Genomic DNA, 18,211 nt, shown 5'->3' on the forward strand with positions numbered 1-18,211 from the left:
TTTTTTATTTCAAACCCGGTGATTGATTCTCCTGTCTCATGGGTATGAATGGGTTAAATATCAGTGGGACCTCTGTACCAGTGAGATTGGATTTAGCTGCTGCTGCCAAACTAAATGAGCAACCGGTCTGTCTGGAAAAAAAAAAAAAAAAAGTAAAGCCAAATTGCGGGGAAGGTAAGCAAGAAGTGAGAACCGCCCCCCCCCCTAAAAAAACATATCAACCCTCTGCCTTCATGTTACCTTCTAAAATGAAACACTGCCTTAGTCGAAATGGAGAATGCTTTGTTTACTGTTATGAAACAGAATTGATTTTTACATAATAGAATTATTGTCTATATGTCTAACTGTATGTATCTTTCTTGTCTTACAGGTAATGTGATGATCATTCCATCTGTCAACAGTGATAAGTAAAACATTCATTTTGGGCTATATTAAGAAATGTACAAAGTGCAGTAAGTTGCCAAATATGTTCCATGGTTGACTTGAACTTTATTTAGCCAGACAGTAGGCAGCTTTATTTTAACCTTTACTTCTTACTGGGGTTTGTACTATGCATTCCCAACCTTTAAGAAAATAGTCCATCAACTTAGAACAGAGCAACAATGACAGGTTGAGACACAACAACATGATGAAGTCTGGATGAGTTTTTGTCTCTGTCAACAGCAATGTGTATTTCCCTCATGTTATGTGTTTGTGTGTGAGCACACGTGCAGGTGTGTTATTGACATCTTTATGAAGTGCAGGGGTGGGAAATTGGGAACTGCCCCCCCCCCCCCCCCCCCACACACACAGCTCTCATTATGTTGTTTACCGTTGGCATGGTTTTCTGGCACTTGGCTGGCAGACCTTGCAGTCTTGTTTGTCTGGTTGTGTGTGCACATCCATATATGGACATGTCTCTTCTGTTAAATAGCCCAAAGCTCCAATCAAAGTAGTTAAGTATAAGATAATATAAATCCTGGAGGTAAAATAGTTTTTTTTTTTAAAGTAAAGGAGAAATGGAGAATATGATAAAGCAAACTCAATCAGAGCAAGTCAATTTGCCTTAATTTCCTTTTCATCCTCACCTGAACTTTGAAATACACTGCATTCGTGGCCATCACAAGAATATAGCGGTGTGCACATGGACGTGTGTTGACTAAATTCACCTCTTCATCTGCTGAACACAGGGATAATTTTATACGGAGTGACTTAATGTTGACATTAAGCGGAGGCTGACTTTAACTTCAAGTGGCAACGCCGAATGGCTGCAAACAAATAAACATATGCTTACAAGCACACTGTGGTTGTAGCTCGCAGTGCTTAAAATGCTGCTGTCTTGTTCCATGGCTTTTATCTTTACCAAATGTGTGACACTGCCTGGACTTCATGAGCACAAGCACAAGAGCAAATCAAAGGCGAAGCAGTCACACATCTATAAATTGGGTGAAAATGGTGAAAAAACACGCAGCGTGATTCACACGTAAGCATGCCGTGTATTTCCCGTGCCAAATGCTTGTGCAAGCATGGTGAGAGATATATAGACATATTTCTATCAATTATTAATGCATAGTTTCAAGTAAAGCATCAGGAAGTCAAAACAAAGATTCACTTTACAAGCAAACACATTAGTTTGTCATACTACCATAAATAAACAACCCCCCCCCCCCCCCCCAAAAAAAAAAAAAAAAATCTGTGTTATGTGTATTCCTTATTCTTCTCTTCTGACATTCTCCTTCGTCTAACACCCGGACAGTAAAAGCCAAAGAAGAATAAATCCTTTGAGGCTTGCTGGGCTGAGCTCTTGTGCTGAGGTTTTGTGTCATCATGCATGACATGACTCCAGTTGAATTTCTGAACTTTTGAGCCACTTTGGAGCTGTATTTTTTATCTCGGAAATGTTGGATTTATTTCGCATGAATAAATATGTACGCCAAATTATAATTATTAAGTATTCATTGAATCTTCATATTGTACTTTTGGCAGCTTTTAAGCAATTAAATTCATTTTATTCTCAAGAAAATATCTTAATGTATAATCATTTTGTCTCATTCTAATTTTGTCACACAATTTAATTTTACAAATAAATAATAAAGTTTTGGTTTCACTTGCATATCGCTACTCCTTTTCTTTTTTGCTTTTGCACCGATTAGTGTGAGTTAAATAGCTTTAGAGTGAGCTGTAGCTTTGGTCCTGTTAGTTTCAGTTGTGAGTGTTTTCCACTTCAAAATAACGGCCCTTCGACTTGAAATTAATTAGCTGGCAGACCATCTGAACACTCTGACCCATTCTTTTTTACAATCTTTACCCGGGAACGGATCTGCCAGGCATTAAAACAGTCTGTGCTATTTCAAAAAAGAAAGAGCAGTAAGAGGCAGTTTTATGATTCAAGATTACCTCATCGAGGGTTTGTTTACTAGCAATATTTCCATGACTTAAAATGTAATCAATGTTTGTGTTGGAGGTGCTGTAGTTTGCTGCGTGTTATTTTTGTTTTTGGAGTGGGCCCTATTTTACCAATAATGGTGTTAACTATTTTCTTTGTGATTTGGAAAACTGCCAAGAGTGGGACACATTGCAGAGTGGAGACAAAGGTAAAGGAACTGTTATGTCTCCATAGGTCACTGAATGTTCTTTCTTTAAATCACATGTAATCTCCAGCTCCCCCCCACTTTTTTTATTTATTTTTTTATTCCAATTCCATAGTGTCTGCCGTCAAATGCCTCCACTTGGTGACATTTAAATATGGTGACATTTAAGAGCATGTTCTGTTCGATTTTTTTCGTGCCATTAAGTACTGCAGGTCAGGTCATCTGTGTTCAACTATGACGTTCGATATCCTTTTGTGTAATCATTATGAAAAAAGGGGTCAATACATGGTATGGTGGAACATGCATATTTTTTGTGTTCTTTTATTTAATGTATTGTAGGTTGTATCAGGAAGAGCAAAATCATTTAAGGTCTAGAATTTCATTGTTATACAATGTATCTATCCTACATCTTCTTGATATTGTATTGATGATAAAATATGATTTGATTTAATTTTTTTCACGCCAGGATCAAAAAGGCACTGTTCATTTGTCCACGATGCTTCATTTGTCAAATGACTTTCCATGTACCATTTCTGTAATTATATTCCGTTTACTGCTTTTATCCAATTGTTTCATTTTGATAGTAGCTTGACTTTTAGTTTTTACTGCCATCTTGTATTTTGATGGGAAGACACACACACACACACGCAAAGTAATGTAAACACAATGGATGATAATTTCCTGAAAAAGAGGCCTCCAAATTGGAAATAAATTCCAGACTTCTTTTCTGTAAATGATTACAAGCAGGGCTTCCATTTTTCATGTTTGCATGCCAGTGAGATATCTACTGTTTAATGTGAGCTGGCACATGTTCATAAGCCTTTGCATGCACAGTATGTAGAATATATTTGCTATGTCCAAGGATGTCTTGATTGATGGTGTAGTGGTTATAATGCAAGGGATGGAAGTAGACATGAATCGTCCCCTGCAGTCATCAAACATGATGCATGTTGCTGCGATGTCGAGAGATGATAACCTCGCGACGGGGAGGTTGGACAAGAACACTGACATTCATATGTCTGTTTGACTAACTTCCCTGTAGGAGAAAGGCTTGTGGGTGCAATGTTATACTGTCTGACATATTACCATAAGCTGCTTTGTCTGGAGGGGGATAGTGTATGTAAATATACTGCCTCTTGAAAAACAGATAGACCTACCAACCATAAATTTAATTTATTTCAGTTTATATTAGGATTAATTTGGATTTTATAAAAGGGCAAGATTAACATTAAGAAAAGACTGTATTTACATGAGATACAATATCCATTATAGTCACAAAGAACCTTATACTGTCGCTCGCATAACAACATATATTTATTTCTCGTTACATTTTTCAACAGTTCTTGTGAACACCACATCGATGTTATCTGTGACAGTCGTGTCGTTGAATTATTATTTCACGATCAAGCCAGTCTACGTTTGGTTTAACTGCTTCAGACAGTGTCATAAGTGAAATGCTTTTTGAAGTAGCAGATTAAAAGGATTTACCACTTAAATTCCTTCACCTCAGGATGTTCCTGAGTGCTGAAAAAGATGGGACACCAATAGCTCCTTTTTTTTTTTTTTTTGCTCTGATCCTACTCTTAAGCCCAAATACATTATTTTTTTCTAACTCGAACCCGATGCCCCACGTGATCCTTTGAGCAAGGTGCATGTGTTCATTTCATGACTACATTTGACCCAACAAATATACTTGATTAACCTTTTTAAACACAGCTACGAGCGGCGTTTAGAACAAAACAAAATATCTCAAAAAGCTATTTACATAATTAAACCGGAGAGCAGATGTCTGCGTTGATGATGGTGTTATGACAAGAATGCGAGGGAAGGGTAAAAGGCGGCCGTGTAAGGTTAGCCAGAGAGCCAAGTTTCGTGCTTAATCTGTTGAAAGTGGAATTAAATGCAAGTCATTGATATTCTGCTCCACCACTATGAAATACATTCAAAACCTCATTTATAATCTCTCTGTCATCATTATCTCTTTTTCCTATCACATAGAGCAAACACGACTTAGGCAAGCAACCTTGGGAAAAAAAATGAAGGCTGAACCTATTATTTTGTTTTCCCATGGAACACAACAAGAATTCAACCCAAGCACGCGGTCTTGTATGTAGCTCATCCATGACGACAAATGAAAGTGGAAGCCGTTGTTAGCTATTGAGGTGCCCTTGTGCAAAAAAATTACGATTCATATGATATTTTCCTCAATGGATCATTCTTTGTTTTGCTTTTTTAAGGTTATCTGTCTTCCTGAATCTGTCTGAGAACAAGTCCCATTTTTATTCAATCCAACAAGTGCCATTAATCTATCTACCTATGCAAATTCGAGCGAATTCATTTAGAATCGGAGATAGAAACTTCACGCATCGCTGAGGTCTTTTATTTCCCTCCGCTACTTGGCTTGAAAAGACTCACTTAGTGTCGCTTTCTGACACTTCATTTTTGCCAACTTCTTTTTGATAAAAAAGTTTATTTCCTGTATAATAGTTCAGATCTACATAGTATTTGTATTGAAATACAAAGGATGCATATAATGAAACAAAACAAATATCTATATCTATGTAATATAATACAGTTAATTCCAGCATTAATTGCACACAGGTTTGTGCATAAACATATTTGTTTGTGTGTATCTCAATAGCAAAGGACACAGTTTTGTGGAGGAGAAATACTTGGCAGGCCAATTAATTTGTTTATGACCTGAGTGCCAAAGATGGTTAGAGTGTATTTTGCAAGCTGATGAAGTGGAAGTACATCCATTAAAGATAGCCAGACATCGTACATTTGTGGTAGTTTCTGCTCAGAGGATGCACAAGCCGCTGCGGCTCCTTGGAAATTTGGTAAATGTTTAATTTGGTATTTCATTAATGATGTGTGTCGATATATTTGCCTTGACTGAAAAGGGAGCTTAGATTTTCTGAGCGTAGAGTCTCTTGTGGCGCATCACTCCAAGTTGTATTGTCTCCTTGGTCCTTTGCAGATGTCTTTAATTGACTTAATAAATCTTACACAGAGGCACGTAGGTGCTTATGATGATATGTTATTTTGTATTACCATACATATTTATGCACACAGCATCACACCAAGACAGGTATTTTGAATGCCCGTGGTCTATGTTCTGTTATTTCCCGGCAGATGGTAATCTTTAATGTGTGTACGCAACTCACTGACATGAAAACAACATTATGGTATGTTGTGTGCTTATTTGTATGCGATATGCTTTTGCCTTATCTCTGCTATTGGAAGGAGTGGAATTATCTCGAGTGTACATTTTACACAGTGTGAGATACACAAAAGAAAAGATATTGCGTTTGCTCCCTTGACATTTACCGTTTTCAGTTTTAGGAGCACATTTGTACGTTTAAACCTCCCAGAAGGTTCAACTGTTCAATAATTAGTCTGATGGGGGCATGTTAGCGGTTGAGCGAAAGTAATGGGCTCCACCTGGCAGTGTAGATACTTTTTGAAACCGATACTCCTCTCTGACTGTGACATGCAGACTATCATTGACACCCAATTCTCCATAGGGGCGCTTGTATGGGAAGAACTGAAAATAACCTTTCTTTTTGATCATTTATAACGAACACATGTTTATTAAGTTAGAGTTGTTAAGAGCAGTTCCAAGTGGGCGAGTAAATCTGCATCTCATTATTTTTTAATGCACTCATAAACATGTAATCATACCAAATGTAAATATTAATACCGAAATACCGATCATATTAGACACCAGTGGAAGACGAGGCGGTGCGTTACCCGTAGGTGTCTTAAGACTGTGAGAGAAGAATTCATAAAAATCATTGGTTTGTTTATATCCCTCAGTACACACCGTACTGCATCTTTGTAGATTGCTCGGTTATGTTGTGATGTATGTGATTTCTCACTGCATCTCTGATTGGTCGTTGAGCGCCGATGCCAGTTAAATAACCAAAATTCCCAGACTTACCCAGTGATTCTTGTGAGCACAACTTTGTTCCCCCTCCCGGAAATGCATCAAGGCCACTCCACTGTCAGCCCTCTGACACTGCGTAATTGACAGTATTTCTGTTGGGATGTGATGGATTGCCTGATTAGGCCTGCCTGGCAATAGAATTCCTCACAGATGGCAAATTAAGCATGAGACAGATGCCCCCGCACCCCCCACCCCCTTCCCACCATCTTACCCACTACATAAGCTCAATGACCCCCTCCCTTCAAACTCCAAGGCTGTCTTGACCTCCTCCTCTTGTCCCTTTTCTTGCCATTGATTTCCACTTAGCAGTCATGTATTTCTTGTTTTTCCAAGGTTGGCCTGCCTCGCTGTTTAGAAAGAACATGATGGATCAAAACGAGCCAAGAGGTTGTTAATAAATATGACAACAAAGTTCGCAGAGTGGAAGTTGCAATGGCAATCAGGCTAGTAAACACTCGTTAACACATTTGGAATGGTAGATGCAAGTAAACCTTTCTAGATGTATTCTTTGCACTGTTTCTGAATGTGTCATAGTATTAATAATAATAATCCCAATAATTTAGTATATAAATATATGTATTCATATTTATTCATTGAGTGTTAGTTAGTGTTAGTAGACTTTTCTGAAACGTCATAAATAATGGTGCACAAGATTACATTTGCGTGAAGTTATCTGAAAATATCAGGAGTGGGAGATATTTGCAATCTGTTAAAAAAGTAAGTTGGAAAATGTTTATTTTACCAAAACAAACTAGATACCTTGGCATCCTCGTAGGTGGCTAAGGGCCATACAAATATGATAAGCAGAAAGACTGCATTGAATTTGCGTTAGAGGACTTTTTTTCCACTTTATTATTGTGGAAAATACAAACTCTTGTCTGAATGAGGTTTTCAATTGTTGAGTGTCCATGATATGTTCAGAAGGACCTCAGCAGGACCCGTTGCCCTTTCTGCAGACGTACATATGTACCGTGATACCAGACACAAATTCTCGCTCCCTTAGCACGATGAGACTCGAGGTTGCAAGGTTCTCGGCTCAAGGGGTGAGGGCTGAGTACTTTGAGCGAAAGTAGGCCTGCTTTCAAGCGCGCAGCCAATAAAGCTTTGACGCCTTCGCTAGCCTTGTAGCGCTGCACACTTTCATGTTTTTTTCACCCCATCTACAGCCTTGGCAATGCTCGCACATTCAATTACCCTCAAGCATGTCTTTGTTTTATCTCGCTTGAATGAGTGTGTATTCTTCCCAGAAAAGGCCAGCGCTCGGGCCAGCAAGTGGTCTCCTCCTTGAGCGGAGAAAGACGCAGACAGCGGAGAAAACCGTATTAGTGCTGTCGTACTAATGGTTTTTACCTGTGTGTGTGTAACTTTTTGCCGCCTGGCTTCTAAAACGTCCAGTTGCCTCAGTGGCTTGGAAAGCATTTGTTGTGTTCAGTCCACAGAACAATGATGGGATGCAGATGGTGCTCGAGCTTGTCATGTCTAGTATGCGGAAGTGGCCTTTTTGCAAATGCCAGCGACGGCAGACCACGGCTCCATCTGCATGCCCGACCAACCTGGGCGCTAGTGTGTCAAGCGGCAATCTTGCAGTGAAATGATCTTTGTAATCTAATGATATCTTGCCACCTCAAATCTGCTCGGATGAGAAGATTTTTTTTTTTTTTTTTTTTGGGATGAAACCAAGAAAACAGCAAAGATACTCTGAATGGAATTACTGCTGTGATTCACATGATAAAAGTAAACACAGTATGGACTACATTTTGGGCATAATTGGCTTATGCTTGATAATGCTTACATGTTTTCAGTTTTATACAATTAAAATTAATTATTAAATTATTACTAAAATTACGATATTACCTTGGTGTTGGCATTTTCCAGAGGTTTTCTATGGCAAATAGTTTTTTTCCTTCCTTTTTATATTTACATATTTATACTGGTATATATATTCCGTGTACATTAATGTGAAGTCAATACTTTTTCTGACATACAATTGTGAGATAAATCTCGATTTGACAGAAAGAACCAAAAGTTAAATTTTTATTTAGGCTACAACAAAAATACTTGCCTTCTAAGTTGGCAACATGTTCATATGTTTGGTGTTGAAAAATGTTTATTTTTGCTTTTCGTTGGTCGGAATCTTCATACAGCTGCACTTCCTTTTCTTCTCCTTTTTCTTCTTTACTTTCATCTTATGGCTCCATGGAATTGATTTCTACCCGCCTGTCTGCTGCTATCTTTGTGAGCCACGGGAGAGAAAAAGATAGATGGAGAGCCCGAGTTCCCCTTCAAGGAAGGTTTTACATTCCTCCCTCGAAAGATTTTTTTTATGTTCACCCTTTTTGGTTTTTGGACAAGAACATGAGACAATGTAGGCAAGTCTGATGGAGTTATGCGCTATGTGCTGAGGAGATAGCTAGTCTTCCACCCACTGAATCAATTCGTCAGCAGAACGCATCTTCATTGCGCTAAATGGTAACACACCTTTAGAGGCTTGACCCTCGACATGGGAAAAAAATAACTTCATGAAACAAGTGTCGTGGGAGATGTAAACATCTTTTCTCTGCCAAGCCCAAACTGGCTCATCATCTTGTGTAGGCATGCTGCACCTGTGGGGCACTTGCCTTTTTACTTTGTGCTTTGTGTCCTAAAAACATTTTGGAATGGTTTTCTAACAATGTGCTTGCTATTACTGTTGGCTTCCATATTTTCTGGAGCTTGGAATTTTAAAGTAACTGCGATCACGTCTGGAGCATCTAACCGCATACATTTGTAACTGAAACAGACTTGTTGAGGCCACCACTTTGACACCCCAAATAAAATTCTTCCACTGCTGTCCAGTGTGATCTGTAGACCAGCTCTCACTGCTGTCAGGATCCAGGCTAGAGATGCCCAGCAGTTATGCAGTTATGTCAGACATAGCATATATACATTACAAGGAAAGATTAGACTTGACTTCTAGTCTGTAGAATTTGGTTAACTCCAATGACTCCTGATTTTCCGATGATTTTTCGGTCCCATCAAAACATTTTGGACAGTTTGATGGTCCCAACTTTGCATGAATAGTGTGGAAAAGTACCACAAAAGAACACTTTTATTTTTTATTATTTTTTTATCCTGGCTAAATTGAAGTCATGTTGCAAAAATACCCACCAATGGCTATTAACCGTACATGGTGTCAGGTCTCAGTATAATACAAATATATGATTTCATATATATACATAACATTTCATCCTTCCAATGCAAATATTGGTTTTTCATAATTTCTGTGTGGCACTCAAAAACAAGCCTATTATCTTGCGTATTGACTTTTGTAATATTGTAGTTTCTTTGCAACGACTGCAGGGAATGGCAAGGCGGAGAAACTAATACGTATCATGTAGCCGGCGCAATTACATGCCTTTTTTTTAACCTTCACTCAACGACATTTTATAGAATATTGGCTTAGGGTGAGTAAAAACTGTTGTATTATATTCTGTGTAATGTATTACATTACATATTGTCATCCAATCTTTTCCGTGCTAATTTTCCCTTTTCACAGTGATAAAATGAATTGTGTTTGTCTTTGGTTCTTATTTTTCAACCTGTTCCATCAGAGACTTACTGTCAAAGTCATTGTGTTGAATTTGGGAGTGCAAGTTTTTAAAGGGACAGAGCGGGTCAATGATGCCACTCGCTGTGAGTGCCCAACCTTGTCACCTTCTGTTTTGGTTCACTGCCAGCTGTGTGCTTTGACTTCCAGTTGACTTCAGCTCCAGATGTTCACAACAAATATGCTGTGTGTGGGTCGCATGCCACATAGTTTGGCCAGAGTTGTCATGTTGAGTATTACAACTTGTATGACTGCTTGGGTTCTACTTTTTTCTTGTTTTCACCTGACAATCTTTTCTGAGCGTCCTCTACACTGAAAGCATTTGTTAAGAAAATTGCTGAAATTCATTTGAGTCCATTCAAGGGAATTTTGTAGTAGCAGAGACGGAGATACCATCTGTAAGGAACCTAATTAAACTCAATGGAAAGACACACCGCTGTTTTTTTTTTTTTTTTTTGAAACAAGATAAAATCCCAAGCCATTTTATTATCATTGCTTCTTATATTGCAGATGTAATAAAATCCCACAGCTGAATGCTACTGAATCACAGCTTCCTGCTACTTAACAAACCTTTTACTCCTCAGGAGAATGCATATATTAATACATAATGATTAATACACTCCATATATTTACCTTTAAAGTGTATTAAATTGAAAATTATTTGAAGTTTATTTTTTAATCTGTATTTCCCTCTTTTTATTATTGTAATGCTTGACCAAGAGTAAATAAATTGTAAATGATCACATACTTGCATATTATAATAGTTGACTTAAGGCATTAGATCTTCACTATTATTTGTCCACCGACCTTTTCAAAGTCGATTGTGTAGTTTGTGAAATTATGATGTACCTACTGCAGACATACTAGCTATGATTTTGTATGTCTAAGAACTGTATATCATGAATTATCCAAAAGTTTTTGAGACTATGAATGGTGACAGCTGCTCAATATAATTCCTCCAATGGACATCACTTGCGTTCTCTGGAAGATAGGAGAGACATTGAGAAAATAGACAGACAATGATGGCAGAGACTCCAGAGGGAACAGATGGGTCTGAATCGCACAAAGTATTTGCTGCGTTTACAGGTTTACTCAGGCTACGCTTGCAGTAATGTGTTTTTGACTCCCATTGCCTTGAAATTGCACTTCATCGGGCGCTCTGCAGCACACTTCCCTCTTTTGCTCTTTTTTTTTTTTTCATTGAATCTCATCAGCTGTGGGGAAACGGCCCAGTTCCCGCCAAGATGCCACTCATGGCCGATGCATCCTGACAGCTTGCAATTAAATGGGAGAGTGTAACGTATGAATATTAGAAAGTACTTTGACGCAAACATCATCCCCTTCCTTTGTTGCATTATGCAGCTCGACATTCAGAAGGGGACCAGTCATCCATTTCCATGAAGTTTATATCGGTACTATATTGTCGTCCGCTGCCTCTTTGTCGCTCCCTGTCGCCCCTAAAGCAGTTTGTTAACAGCTGTAAATATAATCGCTATGCACACATAACTGCTCAAACCCAAGATGGGATTTTGTCAGTCACTGCATCTCAATTAGGCTTTCTGGTACTCATCCCAATAAGTATTTGTGAGGGCAGTAGAGAGTAAATGTGCAAATTACTATGAAAGCGATGTTATATGTGCCTCCATTTTTAGTATGTCTGCAATGAAGAGCATTTTGTTGGTGAATGTGATTGTGTCCTTTTATGGGAGTAACAAAAAACCCGATAGTGGTAAAACACAATCCACAGCTCAGCAGCAGAAAAAAAAAAACTTTCAGCATGCTTGCATACCGCCATGAGGCAGAAACAGCGAGTCATCTCCGGGCCATAGACCATGTATGACCTCATCTCAACCTGACACCCCACCTGCACTCAGATGGCTCAAAAACCGATTGCCAATCTTTCTGTCTGTCTGCTTACCTCTTCTGGAATTTGTTGGGATGGAAACTTAAGTACTATTATCCATCCTGCAGAATGGTTTTCTGCATTAATTCATAATCATGTCAAGACCTGCCTTTTTTTTCCCCTAACCCTCACTGCAGCCAAGTCACTATTTTGGATGCCAGACAAACAAACCTAAGGCTAGAACCTTGACGTGGAATAACTTGCACCGTTGCATGGCTGTGAATATAGCAACTAAGAAATTTACAAGGCATAAGTGTTACAAAGGGCAAACAAAAACTGTAGGAGTTCATAGAAGATGGAGTTTAATTATATTTACATATATATGTATATGCTATACATGCAATGTATATGGAAACGTGTATACATGTATATGTGTATATACATACCTATATATACATATACATATGTATACACATGTATATTTATGCATATAAATAATGTATAATGTATAAGAATATATACATTTATTTATGCGTATATCAATACGTATATGTATACATGTATACATATGGACGCATGACCACACAAAGACCTACGCATACTGTCATTCTGGTTGTCCTGCTTCACTTGTTTCAGCCGCTTGACCTTCACACTGGGAAAACAGGTTTGTAATGGGATCAGTGGCCACTGGCAGAACCTTTCACCCTCAGTCTCATCACTCCTGCTTACAGTAAATGGATAAGAGATGGACTCTGAAGACTCTGTTGTTTTTTTGGCCAATGTGAGCTATCCAGACTTTGCTTGAAATTTTTAAGTGCTGCTGTCTTACCCCTGTTGACCTTCAAATCAGTAGCTAAAGCATCCATCCATCCATCCATCCATCCATCCATCCATCCATCCATCCATCCATCCATCCATCCATCCATCCATCCATCCCTCCCTCCCTCCCTCCCTCCCTCCCTCCCTCCCTCCCTCCCTCCCTCCCTCCCTCCCTCCCTCCCTCCCTCCCTCCCTCCCTCCCTCCCTCCATCCATCCATCCATTTTCAACACTGCTTGTCAGGGGTGTTGGTGGGCTGGGTCCTTATTATGAAGACACCAACTGTTCCTCCTCTTTGTGAGACTACCGGCCATTTATGCCATGGACTCCCTACAGTTCAGGGACCATGGTGTCCGAATGGACAGTGCTGTCTGCGCCTGTTCTCTGCTGGGGTGACCTCACCCTCATAGAGCAGAGCAACAGCCGCAGCGGGCGGCTCACCCATACGGTGAACTGATATTTACAATATATACATATGGATTTTTTTCAGTCCATTGACTGCGAACAGGATTAATAAAGTATTGAGTGTTTTAGTGTTTGTGTTGCGGACTTTTGCTTGTATTCATGTTGGCTTGTGGTTTCTGCTTAAAAATACATCAGTCAGAGAGATGAAAAAGAAATCCTTTAGAGGCACTAGAAAGGAAGAGCCAAATAGGGATTCATTGACTGGCTTGCCCTTTACTCCCAGCTGTACTACAAGTCATCCAAACCCGAGATAATAGAACAGTGCAACCATTTTATATTTATATTTTTTCATTTTACCCATGTTAAGCATTTCATTCCTCTTGTCGGGGGTGGGTGGGGTAGGCTGGATTTTTTTTGGGGTGTGAGGGGGAGGTGTCAATGGTAGATTCAAATCCCATTTGCAAAGTGTATAAAAGTACAGGTGAAGCAGAGCTGCTTGACAAATATAATGCAAAACCAGGCACAAACATGGGTTATGGAGAACTTGATTTAAATAGAGACAGTGAAGTCTGAGAGGACCCTGACTTGTTTATTGGTACATTTTCTTAGAATTTTCTGAATGTTTTTAGTTTGGTAGAAATTTGTGTTTGCCACAATAATGAAGTGAAATGTTGACAGAAGGTGGCTTTACAGGAGGTGGCCTCATAATCCAATCGTCCTTCTACATGCAGTGTGGCGTCTTCTGTTTCCACAAGGCTGATTTTCGTGGTTAAAAAGCTCAAAGGAGTCTCTTTAGTGATTGGAATCAAACATGTGCAAAGATGAAACAACAAAGTTTGGATTTTGTTCAGACGCCAGAGGACAAAATGACTTTCTTTGGGTGATAGTAGGCTTAACAGACAGCCAGTGTCATGATGTCATCTCTGGGAAAACAATCTATTGGGGCAGTCACTCACATCCCAGCAAGTTGGTGAAACATTTTTGACCTGAATATATCCCACAAATGACCTTTTACTGCCTCATGTCAGATTGCACAAAATTACCCTGAGGTTGCAACACATACAGATATCAAAATGTCATGATGATATAAAACAACCCCCCTCCCCCCTTCCATTTCCTCTGCCATCTAAAGAAACAAAAGTTTCCTGTAATGACGTCAACTGTTCTTTAACAATATGCCCGCAACATTAAGGTCTGCAAGAAACTAAACTAAATGGCAGTGCATTCATTTCAAATGTCCATCCTGACACTTGTAATTGCGATCGTGTCTCCATTGGCATACTAATAGGCCATCCCCGGTGCTCTGCATTTTTTCCCCTTTCCTCAGGAAATAGTCAGAGCAAATTGTCCTTTGATAGTGATTAAGACACTGTCAAAAAGTGATGCACCTAATTTGAATCACTGAAACAAGACTTACCTCAAGATGCTTTCACGCAGGTAGTTTGTTTTCTTTCCTTCCAATCAGTAATGAGTTTGTAAATCTGCTCCTATATGTATTTTTCCCAAAGTAATTTCTCCCAGTGAGACTATAAAAATTCCAAGTGAACCATAATGCTACACAACAAGCCACATGAGATTGCTCTCTTCTCTGCATTTGTTAGCAACAGATTGACTGTATTTAATGCAACATTCAACCTAAACAGGAAGAAAGTTTGGACTGTGCAAGAGAAAGTGGAATGTGCAAAATATGAAAAAGACAGTGCAGAAATATGACAGACTTCTAACCACTTCCATCCGGCGACTGTGTGTGCACTGTACACAAAGCGTATCGTGTTCAAGATGAGCTTTTTCACATTTCAGGCCTTTTGGGAATTGCCATCAGTTAGCATGTGGTTGTCAAAGAGGGCTTCCAACTCACAGACTTTCATGCAGCATCAAAATAAGTGAAGGCAGAACAGCCAGCCTGTTTATGGTCAAACACAAAAATAAGGACGCGTGTGAATACTAGCTCGGAAAAATGTTGCTCCTGAGCTGTCTCGGTAGACTGTGAGAAAGTCTGTAAATAACGAGACCAAAGGGGGGAAATGTCTAATCGTCCTTGAAAAGGATGTGCCACAGTTTTTTAATATCTTCTGCCGCGATGCCCCGAGGTGATGTGGCAGGGTGGCAAGTGTTGGGAAATGTGTGCCGGTGATGGGGCATTACTCTCGCACCATTGACTTCATTACACTCCCTTTCGCATATCCATCTCAATGCCCTTGCCAGCCTCTAATTTACCTAATTCATTGATGATTGGTTCTGATGGCATGCGGAAAGAAAGGTCAATATGTTTTGTTTGCGTCCGCCCAAACGTCACAACACTGCACCACTAAGTGTAGAAACTTGCTTAATCAAAGCCTTGCTGTCACGAGAGAGACATAATGTATTGCAGTTCTACAAAGCCAGTTGCTTAAATAAATTTTTCATTGTTCACGCACTCACATGCACATTAGAGTAAGGATGAGGAAGGGGAGGAAAAAACGAATATACTCGAGCTCCAATTCGACACTACTCCAAACGCCGGTTTCTCTCTCTCTCCTCTTTGACCGTCTGTTTGATGTGATTGAGGTTGCCATGCCGTGACGGTATGCGGCAGACAGACGAACAAGTGTTTCCCCCTGAGGAGATGCGATCTAAATGGAAGAGCAACATGACAGCTTGCTCTGAATGGCCACATAATTAAACACCATACCCACCGTAAAGCGGCACCACTTCTCTTTGAGTGGCCTTTATCTTCTACATGGTCCTTGTAAAGAACACAGTCCATCTTAAGATGTGACGACCCTGAAAAAAATTCTACTATTTGTGTTTGTCCGATCAATGATCCCATCCCTGTAAATGAACAATGACAAGTTGATAGTCGCACCCGAGATGAGGCTCTATGTTGGGTTCCCGCCTTTTTTTTTATTGAATATTATTTGTACTTGTAATAAGGTTAAAACAAAAGTTTGTTTGTAGCTTTGTAACAAAAGGTTGCTACAGTGTGATTGATAAGGACTACATGAAGCTAGAGGTGCTTTTCAGATTCATTTGCTACCCTCGAGCATTAGTATAATGAGTTTATCATAATTTTGCATGTCAGTCTGTGTCGTTTGCTAATTAAACAACATCCAATAATTATGCCGAAGAGCAAAGGGTTCCTAATCCTAAAGCGTATTCACTTTTGTGGCTTCGGAATTTGCAACATTGTAATGCTTTGTGACAACCTACCAAGTCAAAATGTGCCCATAGAATTTTGATAATATATCTGAAATGGTTCAAGTGAATTTGGAACATGAAAGTAGATCATGACTCCATTTGTGAATTATTTACATAAACACGTTGGACGGGGGAGCCTGTGTACTAGTAAGTGACTAACCGCACTCATCCTTCTCGCCATGCCCAGGTGCGATTCGCAAAGCACTTTATTATTAGCTATGCTACGCAGATGGACAATGATGGAAACGGGCTTTTTGAGCTTTATTCATTGTGACTTGTTGTTCATTAAAATCAAATTATGTGTCAGGAAGCATAACTTGTACGTGCTGTGGAGCAGTTATTGCTCAACAAGCTCTTTGTCTTGCATCAGTGTGTGTGTGTGTGTTTGTCTTATGCAGTGTGCCAGGCCATTTTTCGCTCTTTCCACATACTCTGGGACATTGTCCTCTCCAAGAAAAACACCCAAAGTAAATTGACTGTGTAAGTACTGGAAATATTGTTGGAATTTGATGTCATCATAAAAAAAAATAATTGGAAACGGTCACACAATTATTTAGGTTTGTATGAGTACAATGTTGAATTAGATTTATCGTCAATACGATTTTGGGTATGTTCTAAGTATGAAGTTTTTATTTTATGTGTCCTTCATTTTATATTCGATGCAAGTGTTTTTCAAAATGCATTCTCGTGAGTGTTATCGGTTTTATTGTTTTAATATGCTGAAGAAGCTTTTTTGTGGTTTTCTGGCTACTGCAAATTATTTTTAGTTCCGACACGGCCGGCAGTTAAACATATCATTTAGTTTGAGCCTGTCAACAACCGTGGCAAAACAATCTTTGTAATCTATAGCTTCATATGATGAATGATGCCAAAGATTTTTAAAATCAATCAAGATTTTAAATGCGTTGTACTATGCCATCAGCTTTATTGAGAATCCATTTCAACTTGATGACATTTTCATTCTCTCTGCACTCTTTGGACTGGGATATTCATGTTGTGTTTTGGAAGAACAAAATAAAAGCTTCAAATGGAGAATCATTGAGTGTTGACAGCCAGAAGAAAATGTAGACCATCAAAGATAATTGCACGTAATGTTCAGTAAGCCTTCTAAGTCGTCTCTGATCAATGTGGCTGCCAAACAACATTTCCACAGGAGAGCATATCTCTTATCCCTTGGTTGTGGCTCAGGAAAATTAATACTAAGCTCTTATTGGCCGGCTACTTCTAGTGTGGTAGTAGAAACAATTAAAGAACACCCCGCCAGAACACAATGAATACTGTGGACCTTCGAAGATCTATTTGTGCACAAACAATTGAAATTGCTTGAAAGGCATTTAAATGTGCTACAAATTCAAATCCACTGGAGGATTGTCCGTATGTGCAAGTCACTATGTTGTTAAGAATCCAGACTCGCAAGAATTAATCATTTGCACACTTAAGCTGTTCTGTCCATCCTTTGGAAACACACACGGTGCCGCACGTCTCCTAGCTAATTAAAACGGCACAGGGGCATACAATATAGAAGTTGGTGTAATTAGGAAAGCAATATATTTTGAACCAAGCTGCCTGTGCAACATTCAACAACTAACATAAACAATGTGATGAGCATTATAACTTTACAATATATTGTACAAAAACTGGCTACGAGTACATTCATTACTAGAAGTGTTTGTTTCAAAAGATAAAAAACAATGTTTTTTAATGTTCTGATCATTTTACTGTATATAGCTACACAGACAATAAATATTAGAAGCATCAGTATGATGCAGTGTGCGTACTATATCACGGCAGCCTACACTGATTCACCGAGAGAAATCGCACTCTACTTTGCCTCACTACAGCCGCCTTCTGACATTTGTTATT

General features: G+C 39.1%; 1 protein-coding gene across 2 annotated transcripts in view; it reads left to right on the forward strand.

Annotated features, from left to right (window-relative positions):
- The window catches only part of erbb4b (erb-b2 receptor tyrosine kinase 4b), a 103,956-nt gene that overhangs the window by 30,070 nt on the left and 55,675 nt on the right, over positions 1-18,211 (forward strand). The window contains exon 2 of one of the 2 annotated variants that reach the window (XM_085920449.1): positions 371-407. The exons of the other annotated variant lie outside the window; for it this stretch is intronic. The gene's annotated coding sequence lies outside the window, so the exon portion shown is untranslated. The remainder of the gene's footprint in view (positions 1-370; positions 408-18,211) is intronic. 2 annotated transcript variants of the gene reach the window in all.

The sequence above is a fragment of the Syngnathus leptorhynchus genome, chromosome 9 (genome assembly GCF_054491065.1).
Source record: "Syngnathus leptorhynchus isolate UIUO chromosome 9, UIUO_Slep, whole genome shotgun sequence".
Classification (NCBI taxonomy): domain Eukaryota; kingdom Metazoa; phylum Chordata; class Actinopteri; order Syngnathiformes; family Syngnathidae; genus Syngnathus; species Syngnathus leptorhynchus.